Source organism: Anomalospiza imberbis, chromosome 30 (genome assembly GCF_031753505.1).
Source record: "Anomalospiza imberbis isolate Cuckoo-Finch-1a 21T00152 chromosome 30, ASM3175350v1, whole genome shotgun sequence".
Classification (NCBI taxonomy): domain Eukaryota; kingdom Metazoa; phylum Chordata; class Aves; order Passeriformes; family Viduidae; genus Anomalospiza; species Anomalospiza imberbis.
Genome location: NC_089710.1, coordinates 2,381,170 through 2,388,715, shown reverse-complemented (window position 1 = coordinate 2,388,715; position 7,546 = coordinate 2,381,170).

The following is a 7,546-nucleotide window of genomic DNA, read 5'->3' as shown; positions in this document are numbered from 1 at the left end:
TCAAAAATCTTCTCAAGAACTCAAATTTAAACTCCAAAGTTTCTTGAAGTTTTAATGGGTCCCACTGAGGGACACGACTGAGAAAGTGTCCCCAGGTTCCAGTTAGAGCAGAACCCTGGAGGCACTGATGACAGGTGGGGACAAACAAGGCAAAGGTGTCTCTGGCGCTGAGCAAACCTGGATGTGTTTCAGGAATGCAAAGGGCCAAGGCTGAGCCCCAGCCCCTGGCAAGGCAGATCCTGTCCCTCCCTCCTTGCTCAGGGCTCTTCCCGGGATGGGCACTGCCATGTGGGGATGTGCCATGCCAAGGGCAGGACCATGGGGCGGCCCCTGCCCGGCTGCTGAGCAGGGACAAGGAGGCCATGAGGCCCCAGGGCTGCAAGGGTCACTTGTCCCCTCGTGGCCTCAGGCCCAGGGCCAGCAGCCATGGCCAAAGGGCTGCACAGGTTGGCTCTGTCAGGGCCTTGCAGCTGCTGCACATCCCTGTGCCCTGTGCAGCCCAGGCTGTCCTGCGGTGTCCCTGCCCTGGCCTCTGTCCCTGCAGGCTGTCGTCATCCCCCGGCTGCCCCACCTCGCTGGCCCCTTCCTTTGCTGACAGCTCTGCCTCCTGCCTGCCCCTGCCTGGCCACACAAAGCCTTGGCCTTGAGACCCAAAGGGTTCATTCCATTTTTACCGTGCCTGTGAACTTCCAGCACAGGAACAAGGCATGCAGGGGCTGCTTTCCCAGCAAGGATGGCTGGAAGACAAGAAGAAGACATCTGGCTCAAGGGTGCAGTGATAGAGAAAACAAGGACTGAATCTGGGAACTCGGGGTGGGATTTATGGAAATGGGTAAATTGTAATTGGCATTTAGCGACTGTATATGAGCAACACACTGGTAGAATTACATGTCCACGTCAGGTTAGGAGTTATCCCATGTTAGACCTCAGGCCTGAATAAATGATCCCCTCTGAAATAGCAAATGAGTGTTAAGGAGCCTCATTCTGATATTTCAGAGATTTGGTGGCAGCGGGGCCTCACAGAACCAAGGAGTCAGCTTGAGCAAACTCATGGAACAAAGGGTCCATGGTGACACAGCGGAACCCCATGGAACCAAAATCCATTTTGGCACACTGGGCCCACACTGAACCAATGGTCCATTGTGATACTGCGGATCCAAGGAGACCATTGTGACACTGAGAAACCTCTTGGAACCAAGGGGCCATTCTGACACAGCAAGGCCTCGTGGAGCCATGGGTCCATGGTGACACTGCAGAACCTCTCGGAACCAAGGTGACCGTGTTCTGCTTCGGAACCTCATGGAACAAAGGGACCATGGTGACACTGCAGAACCAAGGAGACTGCTGTGGGCAGTGAAAGCTCATGGAACCAGAAGTCCAATGTGACACAGAGTGGCCACATGGAGCCAAGGGGCCACTGTGACACTGTGGATCCAAGGAGACCATTGTGACTGAGGAACCTCATGGAACCAAGAGTCCATTGTTCCACTGCGGATCCTGTGGAACCAAGGGGAGCACAGTGACATTGCGGGGCCTCATGGAACAATGGAGACTCTTCTGACACTTTGGACCCACTGGAACCAAGGGGCCATTAGAGCATGGCAGGGCCTCGTGGAATCAAGGGCACTACAGTGAACACTGTGGGTGTCCATGGGATGAAGGGGCCATTCTGACACCGTGGAACCAAGGATGCCATTGTGACACTATGGGCCATCATGGAACCACAGGTCCACTGTGACACAGCAGGGCCTCATGGAACCATGGAGGCCATTTTGGCACTTTGAGGCCTTGTGACACCAAGGAGGCATTGTGGCACTCCAGAGCCCTGTGCAGCCAAGGGGACCATAGTGACTCTGTGGGGCTCAGTGAAACCAATGGTCTGTTGTGACACTGCAAGGCCTTATGGCATCGTGGAGACCATTGTGACACTACAGGCCCCATGGATCCAAGGAGCCATTGTGACACTACAGGCCCCATGGATCCAAGGAGCCATTGTGACACTACAGGCCCCATCGATCCAAGGGGCCATTGTGACACTACAGGCCCCATGGATCCAAGGGGCCATTGTGACACTACAGGCCCCATGGATCCAAGGAGCCATTGTGACACTATAGGCCCCATGGATCCAAGGGGCCATGGTGACACTACAGGCCCCATGGATCCAAGGGGCCATGGTGACACTACAGGCCCCATGGATCCAAGGAGCCATTGTGACACTACAGGCCCCACGGATCCAAGGGGCCATTGTGACACTACAGGCCCCATGGATCCAAGGGGCCATTGTGACACTATGGAGTCTTGGCAGGCCAAGGGGCACTTGTCACACTGTGTGGCACCATGGAACCAAGGGGTCCATTGTGACACTTCAGGGCCCCATGGAACTAAGGATCCATGGAACAGTGCAGGACTCCATGGAACCAAAGGTCCACTGTGACATTGCGGGGCCTCATGGAACCCTGGAGGCCATGGTGACACTTTGAGGCCTTGTTGAATCAAGGGGCTCTGCAGGGCCTCATGGAACCAAGGAGACCCTTCTGACACTGGGAGTCCCCATGGAACCAAGGGTCCATTGTGATACTGCGGCACCAAGGAGACCCCTGTGACATTGCAAGGCCTCATGGAAGCAAGGGACCATTGTGACACTATGGAGCCCCATGGAAACAAGGGACCAGTGTGACACATCTGGGCCTCATGGAACCAAGGATCCAACATGACACCACCACTGTGACACTGCAGGGCCCCATGGAAACAAGGGAACAGGTAACAGGTCTGGTTGGCTTGGCCTGACTGGTCCAACTGTCTGGCATGTCAAGTGTCTCTTCTCATTTACCCCTGAAACACTGGGGCTCTGGGCTTTCCTTCAAATGGAAAAGAACTGCCCTTCTCTCTCAAGCATCCATGGCCTAAATGGGTTTCCACCTCCAAAATTCCCAAAATCCAGGAATTATTCATAGACAAAAGCTGGCATTACCAACAAGTCTGGCTGGCCTTGTCTTCCTCAGAGCTGGGTCTCACCTGCCCTCAAACACTGGGGTGTTGGGATCTGTGATATTTAGATGCTCCCGAGATTGTAGAAAGTCTCTGTCTTTCAGCCCCGCTGCCAAAGAAGGACTCGTAATTCCTCTGCGCTGGTTTTCAAGGTTGTTTATTTCTTCTTATCTAAAATGTTTTCTCTCTGACCTGCAGCAGGTCTGTCTTGCAGGACAGTGTGTGGGGCTCTGCCCCTCAGTGGGATGTTACAAACATTATATACCAAAAACTACGTGTGCTATATTTACAATAATGTGCCAATACCTATCACCCATGCTGAACAGTGTGTCCCCAGCCTAAACCAACAGAAAAATGCCAACAGCACGGTGAAACATGGAGGACATGAAGAAGAAGAAAAAGGACAAGGCACACCCAGTTTCCTTCATCTTGCCTCCTTTGAACCCCTTATCTAGAATCCTAAAATTCTACTTTTGCACCCTAATTACTATTTTTGCCACATTAATTAATACTTATATCAAACACTCAGAGCTTGTAATTCACACTGTAAGATTGAAAACTCTTTTCCATGGACAGAGATCAGAGACAGTGTCTCTCGGGGCTCTGTACAGGGGGGTTCCTGACCCCCTGCCAGGGTCCCAGACCTTCCAGGGCAGCCAGAGGGATGCTCTGGATTCCCACATCTCCCCCTCCTTTTTGAGCCAAGAACCCTTCTTTGACAGCTCTGTCCATGGTCTGCCACATGCACTGAAGCAAGCACAGCACAAGCATCAGAAGGATTACAATTCCCTATAAATATTTACAACTGTTTTCAAATTTTCCTTCTACAGCTGTGAAAGGTTAAACAAATTGAACACACCATCCATCTAAGATTTAGTTTCCCTCCAGGTGTGTTTTCTCTCATGATACCTCTTCACATTTATCACTCTTGTGTCCATGCGTCCACAATAGATGTTCAACTGCTGCTTTGTTCTCATTTCACACTTAGCTAACAAATCACTCAGTGCAAAAGGAACAGCATGGGCATCTTTACTCTGCCCACAACCTCTTTTGATCCAACTGTGCCAAGGCTCTTTTTGATGCCACTTGCTGTGAAAGCAGAACCATTCCAGATTTCCGAGCCTTTTGTCCATGTGTTAACGTTATCGTTGTCACAATCTGGATCACTTCATTCATTAGATTTTTTTCCTTCTTGCTCTTTTATCAAAGTCATGCTGCGTGTTAACAAAAGATCTCCCAATGCAGCATGGACTGTCCCTGACATCCGTAGGGATAGCAAATCAAACTGTGTTCTTAGAAATGAAAAAGATCTGTGGCAATTTTTTTGAAACCTGGTTGGATGGTTTGTTCGACATCTTAGTGTAGATACACCAAGATGATGCTTCTTTACAAATTCTGTGGTTTGGTGTGACTTCTATTTTATCTTTGTTTTGTGCCACTCCGAAAAGCCGTATTGTTATATAAAAATTCATTTTTGCCACAACTTTCCAGTTCTCAGGGCTCATAAGGAGCTGCAGAAAGAAACCCCATCCAAACACCACCTCCATTCTCCACATTGAGAATGCACTTGCAAAACTGTTGGAGGGATGTCTTTTGGAATCAGCCATTTGTTCCCTGGCAAATTCAAACATGTTGAAAAGGGCTTTTCTGGCCTTGAGTGTTTCAGACTGATGGTGTCAACCCTGATGTGCTGCCCAGAGCTTCCCAAACATTTCTCTTGATTGAAACATGGACAAAACCACCCCATTGCCCAAGGCAATCAGTGAGAAGATGAGGCACAAGTATAACACTTGATCAAACTGCAGGCCTCATTCCCCGTGGGAATCTGGAATGCAACATCAACATCTCCCTTTCCTGAAATGGGAAGACGACAACTCAAGTCCCAAAGTCCTCTTTTTGCACATAGAACAAAGAAATGTCCACTGTCTTGACACCTGCTCACGTCTGCGTGCTGACTTCTCTGCTTCTGGAGCCAGGATCTGCTTTCCTCTGAACTAGACAAGATCTCAGGCATCCTGCTGACACCCACTTTCCACCCCTGTGAAAACACAAACACAATCCTTGCCCAAAGTTATTAATTTGAATGTTTATTTTGATTTGATCTGTCCAGTGTCTGGGACTCTCCTCACGTTTCACCTGATGATCAGTGAAGTGGGCTTTACAAAATAATTATTTCAAAAGATTAAAATACACAAAATCTCCAGCCTCATTCCAACCTTATTTCAAGCACTCCTTCAATTTTTTCTCCTTCTTTTTTGAAACAGGAATGTTGAAAAATATAAAACATAATATAAAACAAGACAAATGACCTCAATGATAAAATGGATAAAACTTACCAAAACCAACAACAATTAAAGAAGGTTCAAAAGAAAGAGTTTCTAAATAACATATAAAAATTGAACAAAGCACAATCATTAGAAACATTGTGCCAGCACTTCAGAGTCTGCAAACATTGAAGCATTTGTTTCCAGTGAAAATCCTTGTCATCCTTTCCCAGGCAAGGCTGACAAGTTTCACCTCAAAGCTGCCTCAGCTGTTACATCTGTAGGATCGAATCGGTAGGTCAAAATGACCTGTATAGGATTCATTTTTGTGCAGAAACCTCTGGATTTTGCTGGCAAACTCATCTGTCCAAGTGAAAATCAGGGCCTGGCCAGGACCCAAACTTTAAACTGCAGTGATGTCCCCTAACATATTATCTAAAACCAAGCTTGTACCAACAATACATATATGATACTTAAAACATAACAACCTATCATAACATTTTCACATAAAATAAACACTTGAAGTTCAAGATGACAAATCTATCAGATGACACAAGGATGCATTTTCCTTGAAACTTCTTTGAGGGAAAGAGGATGTCAGTTGGAAGAAATCATAAGATCAACAGTTGACAAAAGGCTGTCAAAATGTTTCAGGCATCTCCCTCTGAGATCTTCTGAAAAACATTTCAGAATGGTAAAAAATAGAAATGCAATGATTCCACTCACAAGTGATATAAAAACAAACCAGAAGGTCCACCTAGAAAAATGCACAATACAGTTAGAAGCCAAAATGAGACTTCAAAATGGCATGCAACCGGGATAAGATTGCATAAAGGACAATAAAACATAGGAAAATTTGCTATGAGAAGCCAAAGCACAAGGCTTCACCTAATAATATGATAAAATTTCTTAACAATAACATTTATAAAGTACTTAAAAATAAAAGAAAGGATTTGAAAACAACAAACTCCCTTTGTATCATTATATAAAGAAATAACAGACTATAAAAACTATTAAATGATGAAATCAATCTCAGAAAAACCAAAAGAAATTCCTTTAAGACTCTTATATATTGATAAACTTATAATAAAAAAACAAAAGACTGAAACAAAACCAAGGATCCAACAAACTGTGTCTACTCCTTAAATCAATGTTCATCAATTTTTCATGACCTCCTTTTCAGTCAAAATCCTTCCATCCTTAAAGAAAAATTACTAAACTTTGTTAGCTAAATAAACTTGACCTTTGAAAAACTTAAAATAATTTTTGAATCAAACAGTACTTAATATTAAAAAAATCTTGGTAAAAAAATCCCAAATTATATTAACTTTATAAAATCCATATGTATCAAATTAATAATATCTAAATTCATTATCAATTAAACCTTTATAAAACTTAACTTCTTCAGGGCTCAAACCGAAAATAAAACCTGAAGTGATATACTCTAACTAAACAATACTTAAACTCAAACCAAACTATATAAAAATCAATCCCATCATCAATAAAATGTTAAAGTACAACCTAACTTAAACCTTAATATAATCAATTACTAAAAACTCATGCTATTTAATTTTCTATTTCAATTTTCATTATGCTAAGATGTCCCTTTCTCACATTGTGTATCCCACACAATGATACCCTGTCACACAACAAAGAAACAAGCAATTTTGATTCTTTCTTCTGGTCCTCTTCCACAATCTTCATGTGTCTTCTGTAAAATTGTTTTGGTTAAACAGTAGTTGAAGTGCTCTGAGAAATCTTCCATCCCGAACTTGGAGGATCCTTTCAAGTTGCTCTCCCCATATGTTTGACTGAATGGATGCAGTGTGTTGAGGTGTATCATTTTTGCTGCAGGCCCTCACCATTTCTTCCAACGAGGGTTGACCAGGCAGTGTCTTGATGATTTGTCTGCATTTTCTGTTGGCATTTACAAATGCAAGAGCTCGAATCAAGCGTGGTTTTGCTGTTTCTTCATTCACTTGCCCGTTCACTGCTTGTGTGAGACACTCAAGGAATGAAGTAAAAGGTTCTGAAGGTCCTTGCCTGATCCCTGTGTAGATGTTTTCAGGTGTTCCTGCTGATGGAGTTTGTAAAATTGCATTGCATGCTGCATTCTTGATGTCAATCAACACATCCCGTGGTAGCTCTTTAATCTGTTGTCCTGTATTATCATTTGGTCCCAGGGGTTCCACAGTGGTTTGAGTGTCATTACTCCGGCTGGCTCTCCGTGGGACCCTCTCATACTGGCGCCATGAACAGGGACACCTTTGCTTAAATGCGGATTGCTTAAATGC